Below are 21,009 nucleotides of genomic sequence, written 5' to 3' on the forward strand. Positions count from 1 at the left end.
CTCTTTCACTTTCATCAAGAGGCTTTTTAGTTCCTCTTCACTTTCTGCCATAAGGGTGGTATCATCTGCATATCTGAGGTTATTGATATTTCTCCCGGCAATCTTGATTCCAGCTTGTGCTTCTTCCAGTCCAGTGTTTCTCATGATGTACTCTGCATATAAGTTAAATAAGCAGGGTGAGAGTATACAGCCTTGATGTACTCCTTTTCCTATTTGGAACCACAAGTGTTGTTCCATGTCCAGATCTAACTGTTGCTTCCTGACCTTAGTTTGGGACAATCTGAGCAGTCACCACTAGCCACCACCTGCTGCTTTTAAAAAGTCCTTAATATGGCCCCTTTTCCTTAAAGCTCAACTTTCAGAAAACTAAGATCATGACATTCAGTCCCATGACTTCATGGCAAATAGATGGGGAAACAGTGGAAACTAGCTGACTTTATTTGGGGGGGGCTCCAAAATTACTGCATATGGTGACTGCAGCCATGAAATTAAAAGACGCTTACTCCTTGGAAGGAAAGTTATGACCGACCTAGATAGCATATTAAAAGGCAGAAACATTACTTTGTCAAAAAAGGTTCATCTAGTCAAGGCTACGGTTTTTCCAGTAGTCATGTATGGATGTGAAAGTTGGACTATAAAGAAAGCTGAGCATCGAAGAATTGATGGTTTCGAACTGCAGTGTTGGGGAAAACTCTTGAAAGTCCCTTGGACTGCAAGGAAATCCAACCAGTCCATCCTAAAGGAGATCAGTCCTGGGTGTTCATTGGTAGGACTGATGCAGAAGCTGAAGCTCAATACTTTGGCCACCTGATGCATAGAACTGACTCATTTGAAAAGAACCTGATGGTGGGAAAGATTGAAGGCAGGAGGAGAAGCGGACGACAGAGGATGAGATGATTGGATGGCATCACTGACTCGATGGACATGAGTTTGGGTAAACTCCAGGAGTTGGTGATGGACAGGGAGGCCTGGTGTGCTGCAGTCCATGGGGTCGCAAAGAGTCAGACACGACTGAGCAACTGAACTGAACTGAACTGAGCGTGGCCCCACCTGCCACACTGCTCATGCCCAGGCAGTCTGGACCTTGGCCATGCTGGTCCTGCCCTCAGATACACACACACGCCCCCGCCACTGCCCCACCCCCACGTCCAGGCCAGGACCCTCTACTCACCCCTCAGACCCCGTTCAGCTGCCACCTCCGCAGGGATCCTTCCTTGTCTCCCCACGGGGATCACGCCCCTTTTATCCTCTTCCCCACTCTGTGCATCCCTTCTTTCACATCACTTAGTGCACCTATTGTTTTACATTTATTTCAGTGGGTTGTTGTTTTTTTTTTTTAATATCCATCATGCTCACTGGTTGGAAGGTTCCTGAAGAACAAAGGTCAGATCTGGTTCTCACACAGAATCAGGCTTGTGGTACATGATCCAGAACCATGTCACGGATGGAACATGCAGGTCAGGCTCATCGGGACATAAAGAGCCAGCTGTGACTTTTCTCAACCATCCTCCTGCCCCGATGGCCGCCCAGACAGAAGTCATATCACATGATGGGTGTGTTTCAGGATCACAATGTCAGGGCTGATCGACCTTGGTCAGAAGAAGAGGGCTGTCTAGGACCAGCCTACCCTCAGGGCCCCACAAACATGAAAGTGAAAGGGGTAGTCACTCAGCCGTGTCCAGCTCTTTGCAAACCCATGGACTGTAGCCTGCCAGGCTCCTCCATCCATGGGATTCTCCAGGAAAGAATCCTGACCCATGAAACTACCCCTAAAATAAGGAGGCACCCCAAAAGTTAGTCAAGTGCTTCCCATCATTGAGCTACAGGAGAAACACAACATAATACCCAACCTAACACACACAACGCATAACCTTCTGCTATGCATTCAGTGGTACCTCCACCTTACATGAGAAGCTGATGGAACACTCCTCTCCCAGACGGAGAAAGATCACTTTGGTCTGAGGCAACACCCACCTCCACTATTCCAACATCAGAGAGTCCGGGGTCCCCGGTAACACTCATGCTCCTTGATTTCACCCTGACGTGACCCATGCACTAAACAGGACACGTGACCTCAGAGACACACCTTGATGCAAAGGTACCAAAGAGAAAGAAGAAAGAGAACAAGGATTCCCTTTGCAGCCTGGGCTGTTGGAGGGGAGTGGGGGAGAGACAGAGTCCAGATGGGGACCAGGCCGGAGTGGAGGCTTCAGTCTGGACCCTGGGGGCTCAGGACTAGAGAGGGGTGAGCTTCCCTGCACGCCACCTGCAGCCTGTAGGACTGTGCTTGACTGGACTTTGGGGCTGCATCTTATATCCTCAGCTCTGAGTGATGCCCAAGGACCAGAATGAAAGCCTGACAGAATGAGTCTTTACCTGCTAGTTACCAGTTTACTTTCAGCCAGTGGATTTATAGTGATGTATTAATAGCTACCACCCCACCACATACTAAAACCTTGCTACTCAAAGTGTGGTCCCTGGGCCAGAGCAGGGGCACCAGTAGCTCTTATTAGCAGTGTAGCAGAACTTGAGTCTTGCAAAGCAATCCCCAGAATATCTCCAGATAATTCATCTGTGCCAGATGAATTGAGTCTTTTGAAATGAGTCGACTCTTTGCATCGGGTGGCAAAAATATTAGAGCTGCAGCTTCAGCATCAGTCTTTCCAATGAATATTCAGGGTTGGTTTCCTTTAGAATTGAGGTGAGCATGAATAAGTGGGCTCTCCTATGTAGTTAGCCCTCCCCAGAGTGGGTGGGCATCCTCCCATCTGCTAAGGCCTGAGTAGAACCGGAGCTGGAAGAGGCAGGGAGGGGGTTGCTTGTCACCCTTTCTCCCTTCTTTGACCAACACGTCTCTTCTTCTTTCCTCTGCCCTCAGACTGGGGTTTACCCATCCCTCCTCCCGTTTCTCGGGCTTTGGGCTCAGACTGGACCACACTCTCCACTCTCCTCGGCTTTCCGTGTGCAAACAGCAGTTGGTGGGATGGCTCAGCCTCTGTAATCACATGAGCCAATCCTTCATGAGAAACTACTCCAACCTCCTACTGGTTCTGTTTCTCCAGAGAACCCTGACTAATTCACAGCTCTGGTCTGCCTCTCGCCTCATCTGGCCTCCCAGGGCTTTTCTTTCCTCTGCCTCAGAGCAAATCCTCTGTGTCCACTGATAGCCAGTCTTTGCTGCAGATTTGGGGTGAAGGATGCTTTGTGACACCAGAGAACTCCATCGCTAGTTATAAAAACATGTGATTTTTATATGTCCTTGTTCTCAGAAGTCCTATGGACCCTGTAATAAAAGCTATGGTACATCTTCACCTACACAGACCTCTCTTCCTCACCTCAAGCCTCAATGATGTGGTTGTTGTGCAAAATAGTGTACTTTTCTCTCTGTTTTGCTATTTTCTTCCAAGTCGTGCTATGATCCCATAATTTTGATTAAAAAGAAAGCAGCATAATACTCAGAAGAGAACTTACACAATTTTCATAAGGGTAAAAAACATTGCAATTCAGGTTTCCATTAAAACATTTTCCCCCTCTGTTCAACCCATAGGTTGGGCCTAGGAACATAGAACCACTTATTCTACTAATTTCTGGGAAATGACCATGAACAGTCTTTCAGCTCTGCATCAGTTTCCTCGTGTATATTATGGTTAGTGGTATCTTCCTTACAGGTATTTGTGACATTTCAAAAAGCTAAAGAATAGAGGTGCAGACATAGAGAACAGCTGTGTGGACATGGGGAGGGGGGATGAATTGGGAGATTGAGATTGACGTGTATACACTACCATGTGTAAAATAGATGGCTAGTGGCAACCTGCTGTATAACACAGGAAGCTCAGCTCGGTGCTCTGTGATGGCATAGAGGAAGTTCTGGGGGAGGGAGGGAGGCTCAGGAGGGAGGGGAGATATGTATAACTGATTCATTTTGTTGTACAGCAGAAACTAACAACATTATAAAGCAGCTATACCCCAATTAAGAAGAAAAAAAAAAAAGCTAACAAGATATTGCATCCCTGGCAGCCTGGACCCCTCCTCCCCCAGCTAGGGTCCTGCTTTCTCCAAAATTGACTTGCATGGTCATTTCCACATTAGCCCCTTCTAGCAAAACTAGAACAGAAATCCTGATAAACTTAAAGGGGAAAGTAGAATGTATGCTAAGCGATTCGCTGTTTTGGATTATCCAGGCCACCCCCTTTTTCAGCACCAAGGATAATTGAAAGTCGAAGCTGCTGTTCAATTAATACCAAGTTTAAGCTTCCACCTTAATTAACCTGCATTAGTTTAGTCTTTAGTGTCAAGGAGTAAATTCCTTCAAGGCTAATGAGTCAATACATTCAAGCCAGGAGTTGCTTTTTGTACCAGTAAAACCAGCCCATGGAGAAGTCACACCAGTGGCCATTTGCAAAAGGGAGGCATCCTATATTTACTCTGAAAGTCCTGGACCCAGAATCAGAAAGTGTCTGAAAAGAAACCTGCCACTTTGTTTGTCTCCAAACACTCACACTCCTGTTTTTGTCATTTCCCTTCAGATTCATGATATGGACAAACAGCAAGAAGGCAAACGGCCCCTCTGAAACACATGGGTGCTGTTAGGACATCGATCATCAAAAAGACAGTTACGGGAAGGCTCACAAGGTGGCGTGCTTCCCTGATAGCTCAGTTGGTAAAGAATCCTGCAATGCAGGAGACCCCGGTTTGAATCCTGGATAGGGAGGATCCCCTGGACAAGGGATAGGCTACCCACTCCAGTATTCTTGGGCTTCCCTGGTGGCTCAGCTGGTAAAGAATCCTCCTGCAATGTGGGAGACAGTCCCTGGGTTGAGAAGATCTCCTGGAAAAGGGAAAGGCTAACCCACTCCAGTATTCTGGCCTGGAGAATTCCATGGACTGTATAGTCTGTGGGGTTGCAGAGTCGGACATGACTGAGCAATTTTCACTTCACTTCACAAGGTTCATCACTTCACAAGGCAGGAGTTCTTCTGATCTGGAGGAGCCCTCCACCACTGCAGCTTCTGGGAAGGGTATTCCAACCTTGGGAAAGTGACCAAGGTGGGTGGAGAGAAGTCTGGTCCACACACATCTAAATGGAGATGGAATGTGTGCTCTGCAAGTGTTACTGGATCCCACGTCTCATCCTGACTTTCTACTGGCAAGTGAGTTTCTTTTCATTCTTTTACCCCTTTGAACAAACAAGACCAGAATGTGGGAATTAATACAGTTGAGCCCCTTTAAAAGGATTCAAGCTGCCAAATTAGAATGGGACGTTGTCAGAATGACAGGAATCAGACCTGAGAAGGTCGGAGTCCTGGAGGAAGGTAACTCAAAGGTGGAACTTCCTGTTAACACAGCCACATGTGCCCCACAAATGCGCCTTAGGAGGAGAAAAGGAAGACAATGGGGAACGGGAAAAGGTAGTCCCAAGGGATGGAAAGTCATCAACTCAACTCACACGATCTGAATCCAACCAGAAGGGCAACCAGAGTCCGACCACGATTTCAATCTCAGGACCCTGTTTGCAAAATGAATGAAATGTGTCTCAACTCCCTGGCTGCCCAGAGCAGAGACTCTGCAGCTGCAGGCAAGCTGCAGAGAGCAGTCACTGGTAATGTGAACAGGAGGGCTCCTGTCTGTCCTCCCGATTGTCAGCCATCAGGTGGAAAAGCCATGAACTTTTTCTCCTGGTGGCCATGTCCAAGGGGAAGCCGGCATCTCACATCTTGCTTTCTGATTCTGGGTCCAGGGCTTTCAGAATAAATATAAGATGCTTCCTTTTTGTGCAAGGCACTAGTGTGACTTCTCTATGGGCTGCTTTTATTGGTACAAAAGGCAACTCCTGGCTTGGATGTATTGACTCATTAGTCTTGAAGGAATTTACTCCTTGGCACGAAACACTAAAGTAATACAGGTTTAATTAAGGTGGAAGCTTAAAGTTGGTGTTAATTCAATGGCAGAGACAACTTTCAGTTATCCCCAGTGCTGAAAGAGGGGGTGGCCTGGATAATCCAAATTTCAAGGGATTTCCACATGCACGCCAGTCTCATTTAATCCTAGCATGCGACACATGTTGGGCTGGACAGTGATTGCTATTATGTTCACTTTTCAGCCAACAGTGCTGGGTGTCCAAAGTTATACCAGATTACACATGGTTCATTGTTTTGGCAGAGAAGCCTCTTATCCATGTCTTCTAAACCCCAAACTGCAGGACTTCCAAGCTACAGGGACCTTTCCAACAAATGACATGAAGCTACAGCTCCCTTCAGACCTTATTACATTGTCAGGACCACAAACCACCAGAGTGCTTCTATGACTTCCATACAGAAAATGATAAAAGCACCTTATAGCACCCACATTAGGATCAACAGACATGGGAACTAATCAAGGGAATCTTTAAAGGTTAAAAGGCAAGCTGTTTGCCTTTTTACTCAACTTGATGGTGACAAAATGCAAAAATTAACAGATTAACCTAAATACTATGTTAACGTTAAGTAATCAATGACTTGTTTTCCTTACCTTTCTAAGCAAGGGATAAGGATACATCAGTGCTTTGCATTGATGAAATACTTGGTCAATAGCTTGAGTACTGGACTGAAGGGAAACAAAATTAAAAAAAAAAACCTGGAACCATGTTTCAAAGATCAAAGCTAGGTTAAGACATTTAGGATTTATAATACATTTATTTCTACTATGACCCATTAGGGTTTATCCTAAGTATATAAAGATGGTTCAGTATCAGAAAAACCATCAGCGTCATTCCCTACATTAACAAATTTAAGGGAAAAAAGTCATAAGATTAGCTCAGTGTATGTAGAAATGTTATTAAATAAAATTCAAAATTCCTTCCAAATTAAGAAAAAAAAAACTTCAAAGCAATCTACAAGAATTTCCTTAACTACATTAATGGTATTTGATCAAACTTTCAGCAATAAAATAGGAATAAAATATTATTTACCTCATAGAGTTGCCATGGGGATGAAGAGTGAATACATAGAAAATGCCAGAAGAGTATCTAATAAATAAAACTCTATAAATGTGAATGATTGCCATTACTGTAGAGATATTTTTGAAAATAAATGTAACAAGTGAAAAGCAATAGAAAAAGATGTTGGAAAAATCCTGAACAACCTAAAACAATTAGAAGTTAAGCTGTTGGAATACAAAATCACTTTAAAAATCAATACCAGCAATGGCCAATAAATAACAATTTTCTTCAGCTTTTAAAAGAAAGCACTGCCTTATCTTCTTCAATAACAACAAAATGTGAGGCTCTGGAAACGATCTAATAAAATATGTATTAAAACATTTACGTGGAGTATTATAGGGCATTTTTCAAAGACACGATGGCCAAAATAAGTGAAGGAGAGTCTGGAGGTTGGAGGAGAACAAAGACGCTGCTGAAAGTATCATTCGGCAGAGCAGAAACGTGACCCGCCACCAGCCAGCTGCCAGGTCGGGGACTCGGTGTGCCAGTGTTTCTTCAACTTCACTCAGGTCCATCTTCAACTAAGTGTGGCCCTAAGTGTGGAATCTACTTCAGAATGGAAGTATCAATAATCTAAAGCACAAGGAGGACAAAAGGAAAGGTGGATTTTCTTTCATGTTTCCTAGCAAAAAAAATAATAAACTTAGAAATTGTCCTAAACATCTTACCTTCACCTTTTGGTGAAAAAGAAAGAATCTCAAAGGGAAAGGATGTTTCTAGAACTTCAACAGCAGATGGGACTGTACCAAGAAATTTAAGAGGCACAATAAACTCAAGGATTTTTTGGAACAATTTTGAAACATGGTTTCGGTTATTAGCTTTCTAAAAAAAACCAATATGCAGCTTTATCATCAGCTATATAAAATCTGTTATTGTTTCTTAGCCTTTGGAGATTTTATTTAATTGAAATGTTGAATTGGGACACAATTTTCCTATGTCTACATGGCTAACCATATGTTTCTGGAGGAGAGGGCTGTCTTCACCGCCTCCCCCATTTGCTGAACTATTTTATAACCGTGGAAATGTGATTAGTTTATTTATATTTAATCAAAACACACTCCAAAAACTTGATAACTTACTCCTGAGAGCTTTGCATCATTGATGACAGATTAGAAAAAAAAAATCATTCAACAACTTAATCTGATTTATCATCATAAATATTCAAATTTTACATATTTGTTCCACAAAACAGTTGTTTAAGTGGCTTTAATTTATTTTCAATTTTATTGTCTCAACTGTATGATGCAAATCAATTGTTGAAATTGTTTGGTAGCGTGCATTCATCCAACGAACAGTGAAGAGTCTGGGTTACCCTCTCTTTCTTTCTCTCTCCCTCCCTCCCTCCCTCCCCCCCCATCTCTCTCTCTCCCCCACCCCTTTTTTTCTCTCTCTCATAAAATTAATTAAAACGAACATGATAGAGCTTCAAAATCCTGTAGTCTGTCCTGCCAAATTCAGAGTAGATACTTACGTCACATCGGCTAGATAAGTTCTCTGCATGTGCAGAGTGACTGGATGGTGAAATTTCACCATCATCGATAACTTCTTTCTTTAAAATGTGACCTCTAGGAGGTCCGCTTCCACTCACACGACAGGCTACATGTTCAGACCAAACACTGAAAATAGCTAAAAATTATGAATAATTTTATTTCATTCTTCAAAATATCTTTATGACATCACAAGGAATTGTCAGGCCAAAAGCTAAGGGAAAGTTAGAAACGAGAGACGTGAGAGTAGCAATGAAACCAGCTTTGCCTTGAGGACAGATGTGATGAGCTTTTATTCTCATGGCCTTTATGAAAAAAACCACGTCCTGTTGCACAGACCTTGAATCTGACTGAGACCCCACTGTGAGAGATAAGGGGGGCAAACCTCACACTCACGCCCACAGGAGATGGTGATGGTGCCGAGAAGACCCAGCTGGGAGCTGGGTATGCCTGAGAATTTGTAATGAAAAATAAGCTTTCCACTCTTATAAATGAAAGCAAAACTCATACATTAAAGGTTTTTTGGTTTTTCCAGATGCTACCAATAAAACCAACAAAACCAAAATAGTTATATTTATATCAGGGGGAAAAGTAGATTTTAAAGCAAAAACATCATTAGGAATAAAGAGGGTTATAAAATAATAATAGAAGAAAATTCACTGGGGAGCTTTCTTCCCTGGTTTTTTATTTTGTTTTGTCTCCATCTTGGAGGGAGTTATTGCTACTCTTACACATTACTTTTTTCCCCCAAAACTCATGTAGCCCATGACCTCTTCCCATATCCTCAAGGCCTTGAAACTCAAAGTATTCCCTGGAAACAGAGCCCTGGATGCAAAACTGCATGGAGAAGGTTGACCGGGGAGTGTTCTCAGAAGACATATCTCCAGGGAAGGGAGGAAGGTGGAACTGGGTTCAGGGAGATGACGCTTAACAAGGCTGGATGGGAGACCTGTCTCCGGCAGGGAGCCCAGGACCGGAGCAGCCCCTCTGGTCCACATCTGAGAGAGAAGTTGCAAGGGAGAGGCTACTTGACTCACTCTGTGGAAGTTCTCTGTCCTCCTCTGTGGTTCACCTGATTTATGTGGGGCTGGATGGTGAATTAAGTGGGGGCTTTGACAAGGACCGTGACCCCTGCATTCTCCATGTTTCCAGGGGGCACTCACCTTACATTCCTGTCCCAACATGAGGTGTGATCGTGGTCATGATTTACCAGCTTGTGGGGAAGGTCTGCCTGCTAGCACATTTCTTTCTTTCAGGCAAAGGAACCAATGGGCAGATTCTATCAAAGACAAAGTACCTCTGTTCTCAGACGTACTCGTGGTCCAGGCAAGTGATAACAGGTGCCTCCCTGGACCCGGGGCCTCACCTGAGTGCTGGACCCAAGCTAGAATCCCACTTACCACCTGACTCCCTGGTCTCCCCTCTTAACAGGAGTGCCATGGTGGTACTTTGGGTCCCCACATCTCAGAGTAAATTCAGTAATCCTCAGAAAGCCATGGTACCACTCTCTCCCCGATGCACCTTTGCCTGAACAGATGGGCTGCATCCCTTTGCCGAAGAACCGGGGGAAGTAGTGATGAATGTATTTGCCGTCATGTTTCAAGATCCTTCCTGGGAGGAATGCTGCTTCTTCTTCAGGCCACAGGTTCTGAATCTTAGAACTGACTCAAGTCAAGAAACAAGGAAAGGGTTCTAGACTGTTTTTGGCGTGGTTTTGTTCCTCCTCATGATAATCCATACTTGATTTCTTCTAACTGTTTAAATCAAGCGTTGCCCTCCATGACTGTCCATCCCCTTCATGTCAAGGAGCAATAGCTCTCTTCAGGGCAGGCACCACCTGTGCTCTGCTGAGCCTGCCTCTCACCGTGGTCCTTTCCTCCACCTTGCTTCCACATTGATGGGGAGCACAGCACCTGGCCTCTGTTGTCTCAGCATCCTATCATCCCCTTTGCTCCCAAGAACCAGCTCTGTGACTTCCTCACCTGTCATCAGCTTGACCCTTGGAGCATGGCTGTTCCTGAGCTTCTTGGAAATGCAGCGGCCTCTCTCCCCAGTGCATCACTCTGGACATAGGAAGCCCCCAGGCCATCTTGAGACCACATCCACTCCAGCATGTCCATTTCTCTGAGCCACAGGGTCCCTCCCCCCACCATCTTGCTGAGTGTGGGTGATTGCTTCCTCTAGCATTCAAGAACCATCTCAGCAGGGTGTTAACACTGTCTCCAGGGGTTCTGGCCACGATGTGAAATCTTGAACTAAAGTAGGGTGCCCCCCTCCTCATGACTAAACTCTGCCTTATTCAACTTTAGATTCTCTACTTTTGACCTGATCCCATGAATATTCTCCTGGGTCCTTTTGGAACATACTAGCTCGATCCTATGGCTCCTTTGCCATACCACGACCCTGATGCTGGGGAAAATTGAGAGCAGGAGGAGAAGGGGGTGACATAGGATGAGTTGGTTGGATAACATCATCCATTCAATGGACATGAGTTTGAGCAAACTCCAGGAGATAAGTGAAGGACAGGGAAGCCCTGTGTGCTGCAGTCTACGGGGTCATAAAGAGTCAGACATGACTTAGCAACTGAACAACAATAACAAAGCCTAGTTAGGCTGCGCAGAGACCTGGCCCTTGTCATACATCTTGTTGCCAGCGAGAATGATGGCACTAGATCTTCAGTGGGAGACTACTGTCTTGTGAACTGCCTTCCCTGTCTGAGGCCTCGAAAGATCGTGAAGAAATGAGTTGATATGTTCTATGAAAGTGGAGGGCACCAGTTCTACAGCCCAGAGGACCCAGGGGAACAAGGGTCTCAACTGTCCAGGTAACCCACCCCAAGCGTCTCTTCCCTACTGGCCCTTGACTTTGGAGGCCCGAAAACTTCACCTTCTCCAAAACTCTGCTATTCTTAAATTAAGACTGTCCTTCCAGCTGACCCATCTTCCAGAGGCAGAGTTTTGGGATTTGCTTCAATGCTGCCAAGGAGGTAGTTTGCCTCCAATAGGTGATGACTCACCCTGAGCCTGTCACTCCCCAACAAATTGGCCTTGGCTGCCCCATCCCACCAACCTTCTAGTCACCATCTCCTTAATGTCTCTCAAGGACCAGCCACAGTCCACTCACCCCTAGTGACAGGATCCACGCCGTCAGTGGCCGTGGACTCCAGCTCCAGTTTTCCACTTAGAGGACTCTTCTGACAACAGTTTCATATCAACGGCCTTGAGGTTCCATAGAAACAGGGTCTGAGACAGAAAACTGCAGGCAGGTTTACCAAGGAGTGCTCTTGAGAGACTCACTTGTAAAGTAGGAAGAGAGACAGGATTTTGCAGTGGGAGAAGCTGACCTGAAGTGAGGTTGGCGAGGAGGCCACCTCCAGCCAAGTCTCGGGAGGCAGGAGGTGAAATGGCTTATCAGAGCCAGCTCAGAGGGAGAGCAGGGCATGGACGGAGCTTTGGTATTCCTGCCAGTCACCAGTATGGGCAGCCCTGCGAGGGTGGGTGGTTCCCACAGCCCAGGGTGATGTTGAGCGAGTGGCTCCATTGTGAGCCTTCCAAAGCCATCATTCCCAGCAAGAGAGACTGCCCACCGCCCCCCTCCCCTGCCCCCCGCAGAGGCCCCAGCACCACATCAGCTAAACAGGGCTGCTTTCTGTTCATTTCTTTCCACTCTCAGCCCCTGACCTGATATAAGGAGCAGAAAAGTCCTGTTTGAACAGGAAGGACTAAAACAGGAACACAGAAATCCAGGGTGAAAGAGGAATTCACATTTCAAAACACTAGCCCAGCACACCAAGCACACAGCTTGCTAAGGATCACCCACCCCCTTGTCTGCACACCGAGGGGACGTTCTTTCTTATACACATTGTCTTTCCCACCGCACTGAAGTGTCTCAAGGGCTCTCATTGCCTTGCACATCCCAGGACCCATCACGCCTCACACCAAGTGTGCAAAGAATACCTGAAATCATCAAGCAGGTCATTCAGATTCCTCCAGATTCCTGGCAGTCAGTCCTATGTCAGTCTTATGGTCAGTGCATGTCCAAGGGAAGGGGCCCGAGACAGGCAGTGCGCTTAGCTGAGAGAAGAGCCACAGATCCATACTACTGGGTTGGCCAAGAAGCTCGTTCTGGTGTTTCCGTGACATCTTACAGAAAAACCCAGAGGAACTTTTTGGCCAATCCAGTATTTTCTAAAACAAGAAAAGGGAAAATATGGCAAACGTGCTGCAAGAGCAGAACACTGAAGATGAAAACAGCCACATGTACTCAGTGCAGCAAGTCAGCAGGTACCCCTGAGCCGGGGCAGTGTGGGTGGATGGGCAGCACCCTGGGCTGGACACCAGCAGGCTCCCCACTGTGGAGACAGTGAGTGAAGAGCCAGGAACCAGCCTGGGAGTTGGGGGAGGCAGTTACTGCACCCTTGGAGGCTCAGATCCGAGTGTACAAAGCAGGATCCTGAAAGGAACACGCTCTGTCTCCCGGGGCCTTCATGCAGGTCCAGTGAGAGATGTGTGCATGATGTCTGTCTGCAAGGTGTAAACTCAAAGCTGCCACCAGGACAGGGGTTAACACCCACCCTCCCTCCAGGGCAGAGAGCTCCCTGCGGGCTGCTGCTCCAAAGGGCCCCCGGGGGCGGAGGAGAGCTGGGAGCAGGTACACGAGGACCCATCACACAAAGTGGGAGCAGCAGCTGATTCCCCGCTGGGGTACCTTCTACTGAACCCCCTTACAACTGCCTTCTCGATGCTGAGCAGGCTAAGGCCAGCCAAGCTCATGAATCTATTCTAAGGACTAAAATGTGTAATGTGTATAGAGCATTGATACACCATCTATTACTACAGAGATCATGAAGTCATTTTAATGTTCTGGGATCCTTCCAAAGAATGCTAGTCGTGAATCAAGAAATCCCTCTTTTTTATTATCACATTTTTTTCTTCTTTTTTTTCCCTCCAAAGCTTAAGTATGTCATTTTCTGTGACATACTTAAACTAAAAGGTCATGGTCTCTATTTTTACCAACCAAGGCTTGACTTTCGCTGATATTTTGATTTTGCTTTAAGGGAGAAAAATGCAAATACTGAATTGTGTAGATGGAGTAACTTTGGGCTGAAGTCACCTACTCACCTCCCTCATTCTCGCTTTGTGAGCACCTCCCAGACCACCGTGGCCCTGGGCTAAGGCATGAGGCTTTTCCTGAGCAGTGTGCCCACAGCGTGCCCACCTGTGCTCTGGACCTTGAGGCCTCAAAGGCAGGGAGGAAGGGTGAGACAGGCGACACCTTCACAGCCTTGACAATGAAGCCCACACTGTGAGATGCGTCCTTCCTGAGCCCAACCCCCTGCAAGGCTGAGCACCGGCCACCAGGCCCTGACCTTCCCTCGCTCTGAGTGCCCCCTAGGGCTTGTACAAGAGCAGCCTGAATGCAGGGCACAGTCCCCACTGAGCCAACAGAGGTCAGACCCACCCAAAGGGCCACTGCATCTGACCCATCAAGAAAGCAGTTCAAACACTGCTCCTTTTGGCAAGTGACAGGAAGCAAGAAGATGCCCAGCAGTTCTGAGGTTAGCAGGGAGGGTCCTGCTGAGCCCCAATCTCTGGTTTCTGTTCCTCCCAGTGTTTGATCTGTTAAAAAAAATTAATAAAAAGAAACCTCAATTAATAGAGTCAGGAAACCAGAGGGGGAGCTCACATGCCCTGCAAAGATAACAGAAGAAGGACTCCTCTTCTCCGCTGGCAAGGACTCAACCAATGAAAAGCCAGAGACTCCCTTTTTCCTCCAGCTCCCTCCTGACTTCCTCTCCCCTCTGTAAACAGGGTTCTCCTTCCCTCCTTGTGTGAGGGATTGCACCACGGGGCTCCCCAGGGTTGCAGACCCTGAATTGCAAATCTCTACTGATCTGAATAAACCCATTTTGCTGTAGAAAATCTGGCATTTTATTTAGCTGGCATTCTTTTTGTTTAAGGTCAACATTTTGGTACACATAAGGGGATCCAAAGAAGACCCCCTACAGTTCTGGGGCTGGAGAGCAAACAAGTGCCCTACCCACTTCGAAGACACTGCTGCTCACTGCTTTTCTAAGCAGCCCTGGAGTTTGGACGGTCTTTCTCCTGGATTCAAGCTTCTGCTCTCTTTGCGTTTTGCTGCCCTCCCGGCTTTATTCAGGATCTATTTTAAGGTCTCATCCTTTCTGATGAAGGCCTTCTTCTGTTTGCGAGTGGTTTTTTTTGGCACTTTGGTCGGATTTGAAATCAGATGGTTTCAAACAGAATGAGCTAGTCTTCAGGAACAGGGTCCATTTCATTGGAACTTTGCTGGTTCATCCTTCAGCCCATTCCTTTGGAACAGAAGCTATCATATAGGAACAGAGCTGAGAAGCCTTTGGCCTGGCTTCTCTGAGACCAAGCTGTCCCCTTAGAACTGGCTGGTATGCAGGCTGTCTGAGCTGAAAGAAGTCTAACATGTAAGCTGCTTGAGCTGTTCAGGTTGTTCAAAAACTATTCATTTACCCTAGAAGAGAAAAAGTTCTGAGAAAGGAGATCCCAGATGTCTGAATACTCTGACGATGCTCACCTTGAAGGGACCCCGGCTAATTTTGTATTTAAAAGCCATGGTCATTTCTAACTAAATGGACCAATCTAACCAAAGGCAATTCACAATGTCAATGGCAAGTGTGGGGAACTTTTGAAATCCTCAAACTTACACCCGTGGCAGATTCATGTCAATGTATGGCAAAACCACTATAATATTGTAAAGTATTTAGCCTCCAATTAAAATAAATAAATTTATATTTTTAAAAAATGCATTGGACTACTATAGCTCAAAAATTTCTAAAACTGAATGGAATACCTATTCCAATTGGTATTTTGAGGCATCCAAACATGATCAGGAGACGAAAATTGCCTCTCTGCAAAATGTTAAAATTAAGTGAGGCAAACAATTAAAGAAAGACAAAATGCCTTCCAAAGCTTCATGCTCCTTCTCCTTGGACTTTTTGTCCGAAGTTACACCTCTGTCTCTTTTCCTTCTATACTGCCTATACCCTCAGTTCCTGCATATTAATTCTCTTACCAAATTTCACTTTTTCCATGAAATTCTCCCCACTCCCTTATCCTATGAACTTATCAGAACCTGTTTCTTTAAAATCAAGTGTTCTGAGGAGGGAAAGTGAAGTAAAAGTGTCAGTCACTCAGTCGTGTCTAACTCTCTGTGACCCCTGGACTGTAGCCTCTGTCCATGGAATTCTCCAGGCAAGAATACTGGAGTGGGTTACCATTCCCATCTCCAGAGGATCTTCCAGACCCAGGGGCCAAACCTGGGTCTCCCTCATGGCAGGCAGATTCTTGACCATCTGAGCCACCAGGGAAGCTTATATTCTGAGGATCCAGAAGTTAAATCCTTCATTTCTTATATGCCCTGGGCTAAAGCTGAGTTGTGAACTATAGTCAAAGATATTCCCAAAGTAACCAAAGATTCTCACAGATTTGCTGAGGAATTTAGCATAGTCATTCAAACTTACCAACATGGTTTCTCTGATTATATCAACTATTTCATGTATTTGTCATGAAGGGCTAGGCCTAACATTGGATGATAACTGCTAACTGAGGAAATCCTAGAAGATCTTAAGAATTAGGTCTCTTTCGTGGGGTGACTAGCCCACTAACTTATTATATGGTCAGGCTGAGGCAAGCACTAGGCAGCTTCATCAGGCAATTTCTAAGCCTTTTTGGAAGCCTGTTGATTGAAACAAAATTCAGGCTTGCATACAAAAATCTGATAAATCTGTTCATGAATATTACAATTAACTTCAGATTATTTTTAAAGAAAATTCTGGTTTTCCTTCAGATGTTGGTTCCACCTGGGTTGCTTTTAAGTCTATGTTTATTAATGGGCTGAGGACTTCCTTTGTGATCTAGTGGTTAAGATGCTGTGCTTCCACTGAAGAGGGTACAGTTTCAATCTCTGGTCAGGAAATGAAGATCCCACACATGCCAAGCAGCGTGGCCAAAAAAAGAAAGAATTAATGGGCTGAACTGGGACTTTTCCCTTTGTAAAAAAAGACCAGGATGGAATGAGAAACTATGTCCACTCTAGATTTAGGTTATCTGGCAATTCAGCTCTCTTGCAATCTAGACATGTCACCTAAAACCACTAAAGTTCTCAGTCATTGATTCTAACAAATGAAGACCCTAAACAAAATCAAGATTCTTCTAGTTTCAGCTATGATTGCAAAGAGTCAGGAAAACGGAGATGAGATAGTTACAAATGTATACATGTCAGGCACTTTAAGCCTTCTAAACCAGCTTCTCCATCCTTCCCACCAATTCTCAATGGCAGGGCTCTGAGGAACTGCAGGGGCTCTTACTGCAGAGTAACCGTCCTCTTACTCTGCTTGGAGATACATTGCTCCAGATTGTGGATGAGTCCCAAGGACAGCATAGCCACACTCTTTGCTCAACCTCGCTACTGCCAAATAGCCCCTGCCTTGGAGTACTGAAATAGTTCCGATCAGCAGAAATCTCTAAGAAACCTCCAGACGTTTCTGTCTCTGAACCTATCCCCTCTGTTTAGGCCCTTTGAGAGACACACACCCTTTTTTCCTTACTTCGTCCCCCGCCATTTATGCATTAGGCTGAGACTTCTTAAAGAAGTATCACGCCAGAATTTCTTTCTCTTAAAATGGGGAAATCATTCTAGAAATTGAGAGTAATCATAAAAGCAGACAACCAGGTGAATTAAGCAACCCTTTGACATCTCTTATTCGCTTCATCCCTGAGGGTAATAGGCTGATTTAGGAAACATGGATCATTTGTCCCTGTCAAATCAGCTAACAACAGGTTTGCCTCCTTAACGGCAAATCTCCAAATGATGTTGCCAAAATTCAGCGTGTGCCTCCCATCAAAGACCCAAGGAGATCCTCAAAAGCTCTTCCCAGAATTAATCAATCTCCTTTAAATAAAGAAACCGTTCAAGGCGTAAAGCCCATAATAGAAGATTCTCAAGCTCAAGTCCTCGTTTTCCTTTGCCCTGGACCCTGGAATACCAAAGACCAAGGGTGGAGGCTTTTTCAGGACTTCTGAGCAATAAACAACCTGCTAACCCTGGACCCCCCGTTGTTTCTAACCCTTATACTTTTCTAACATCCATTCCCACTGGAAGAAGATTCTTTACTGTAATTGATTTATGCAGTACATTCTTTGCTATTTCAATGGAAAAGCTAACCAATATCTTCTAGTTTTCACTTGGAGAGAAAACAATTCCCCTGGACAGTAATCCTCAGGGTTTTACTGCAAGTCCTTATTCCTCACAAAAATCCTGAAGGCTTATCTGGATGATATGAAGGTCCCCAGGGGCTCTACTTTGTTGCAGTATGAGGATGATCTGCTTCTTTGCTCTCCTTCTTAAGCCTCCTCACAGAAAGACGCATCCATTTCCTAGAATTTTTAGCCTTAAAGGTACAAAAGTCCATTGAAGAAAAATTATGGTTTTCCCAAACCCATGTTCAATGCTTAGGGCATCTGATCTAAGAACAAGGGCTACCCCTAGATCCAGACAGGCTTCCTGGTTTCCTAATTCTCACAAAATCCAAAACAAAGCACCAAATTCAAGGTTTTCTTGACTAGTTGGTTAGTGCTAAAACTGGATTCCGAATTTCTCTCTTACAGCCAAACCTCTGTATGTTTTAAACAACAACACTGATTTAATTTTATAAGAACCAGAGGGCACGGCCTTTAAGGCTTTATAGGGGAGTTTGATGAGCCCACCTGCTCTTGAACATCCTAAATGTCAGATTCCTCCTTTCCCTTTTGTATATGAAAAGGAAGAGGATGCCCTTGGAGTACTCACCCCAATACACAGGACCTGCCATTGATCATTATAGCCAACCATGGGACACTGTAGCATGGGGACACTCCCTTAAGAGCCATTATGGCCGCTACCTTTTGGTTAAGGCCACTGAAATCATAGTTATGGGATCCCCTTTAACCACTTTTGTGTCTCACACCATAGAGGCCCTCCTGAATTCTTATCGCATTCAACATTTCTCAGTCAGTTACCTCACGTCCTATGAAGTCCTTTTGTTAACTGCTCTTCTCATAATATTTTGCATTGTAACAACCTTAACCTTGATACTTTTCTCCCCTCTGTTATCCAGAAAAATCCCTCATACCTGCCTAACACTGATGGACGTTTTAAACTGCCTAATGGACCATTCAAGTTCTGGCAAGTGTATGGGTTTCGTAAGATATAAATATGTTTTAGTCATGATCTGTATGTTTTTACTCTGGACTGAAGCCTTTGCTTGCAGGCAAGCTACTGCCTTTTGTCTGTAAAGTCCTTTTTTAAAAAATTATCCCTACCTGGGGAACTCCTCTCAGACTTTGTAGTGAACAAGGAGCCCATTTTACTGGCTAAGCACTTAACAAGTCTGCACTGTCCTGCCTGTTTTATAGCACTTTCACATGCTCAGTCCTCTGGTTTAGTCAAACACACTAACAGCATTGTTAAAACTCAAGTTTGGCAAAATCTGTAGAGACCCTCAAAATACCTTGGTCAGAAGCATTGCCATTAGCCCTTCTAAACCTTATATCCTCCCCTTTGAAATGCATAAACTCTCACCCGGGAAATAGTCATGGACACCCAATGCACTTGGTTCCCTGCCTCTTTTGACCCACAACCCAACAATTATCTCTGATAATAGGAGCAATACTCCAATATTTCAAAGAACTAATTGCTTCAATTAAAAATGTGATTTCATTGTATTTTCAACCAGTGCACTTTCCCTCCTGGACAGTTACCACTGAGCCAGTCACTTCTCTTGGGGATCGGGCTGTCATCTTCCTTAGCTGGTAAAATGCAACCTCCACACTTTGTGTTCTTTAAACTGTCTTCCCCCTAACAATTTCTGAGGCTGTGTTGTTATAAAACATAGTCTATGATAAAGCAGGTTTCTACATACATGAAGTTGGTCTCCCTGAGACCCACCCCAGCCCTCCCAAGTGACTCATGGCATCTTCCTCTTATAGAAGACACACAGAGAGCGTTTGCATCCCTTGCTGTGATTACAGCTGATTAGTAATTTCCAATGTGTTTGAACTTCACCGGACTTACATCTCACAGCAAAAGCAAGGTCAAGTTCACACACTCATCTGTAAAGGCATCATCCAGACTTAAGAAGATGTCCCCTGAACATACACCTTCCTTACAATCCTCTCAGAAGCCAAGTATTTAACAGAAGTGATGCTTGAGATTTTTCTCTTGATTCCTTATTATGGGCATTTGCTGTTCACACACAAGTATGCAAGGGCACACACATACACAAGATATTAAAGTGGAGTAGTACCTAAGGCTTGGCAGTTCTTAATGGCTGAAAAGAATAGCACTGGCTATTTGCATGGGTCAGTGGTTTAACACTGTGAACAAGATTTTCTGGACAGACCTGTGGGATAAAATACCCACCCGATGCCAGAATAAATGACGAAAAATGCAAACGAGGAAAATGGACCATTTTCCACACTGACTCCCTAGGAACAGAGGTTACCAAGTCTCCTAAATGTGTCTTAGAATAGTTGAAGAAACTTGGATAATTGTTCAGGCTTAATGAGCTAAAAGAAAATCAAAGTTTTTGTCCTGGGCTCTCATGCTATTTCGTTACTATCTTTTTGCGTTGGCCTGTGAAAAATAAGGAGATCTCTCTGCGCCTCAGTTTCCACATCTGTGAAATTAGAGTTTCCATTAAATGACATCTCAGGTCCTTCCTAGTTTCAAAATCATGGGGAATCTCTCTAAAATAGATTTTTAACCCCTTGGGACCATGGGTCTCTACAAGCATCTGATGAAAACATGGATCTTGTCTTTGTTCATGCTTCATAAACACACAGTTCATGGAAAGAGTATGAAAGGAGATTCAGAGAACCCCTGGACCCGCTGTGGGAAATGGGCTTAAAACTTTTGGCTTTAGGAAGAGATCTCTAAAGACTATTTCTCTGAAAAAGAAGCAAAAGATACAGCAGCTGGGGAAGTATGGAAATCTGAAATTTTAGTTTAGAAATAAATATAGTTATCTCATTCTGAGCTTTCAAACAGTGAGCCATACTTCTGTATAATACATAAAAATTTAAAAGATGCAAGATATTAAAGCAAGATTCATCACTGTGATCCGCTATGAAAGCTGGATCTGAGGCCAACACAAAGTGCGGAGTCAGACTCTGATGGATCAGGTATTATGCAAATGTCCACGGTTTTCCCCAGATGTTCGGCCCAGGTTCCAAAGCAGGAGGGAAATTGGCTAAGGACCAAATCAAATTTTTATATTCCTGTAAGATAGTGCCAGGCGCTCTGAGTTCATCAGCCCCATATTGGAGGCGTCAAAGCGCCACATCATGGTAGGATAGCCCTACATGCAATCCATTTTACTGCAGGCAGAACAAATAAACTGAGAATTAGAGCACTCATTGACTCGTGTCAGAGGTGCAAATTGAAAGTCAACGCTTGTCCTGCATGTAATCTAGCTGCAGAAGAGTTTATAGGGCAGAATTCTCCACGCTGAGTGCT

This window comes from Bison bison, unplaced genomic scaffold (genome assembly GCF_000754665.1).
Source record: "Bison bison bison isolate TAMUID 2011002044 unplaced genomic scaffold, Bison_UMD1.0 scf7180017864307, whole genome shotgun sequence".
Classification (NCBI taxonomy): Eukaryota; Metazoa; Chordata; class Mammalia; order Artiodactyla; family Bovidae; genus Bison; species Bison bison.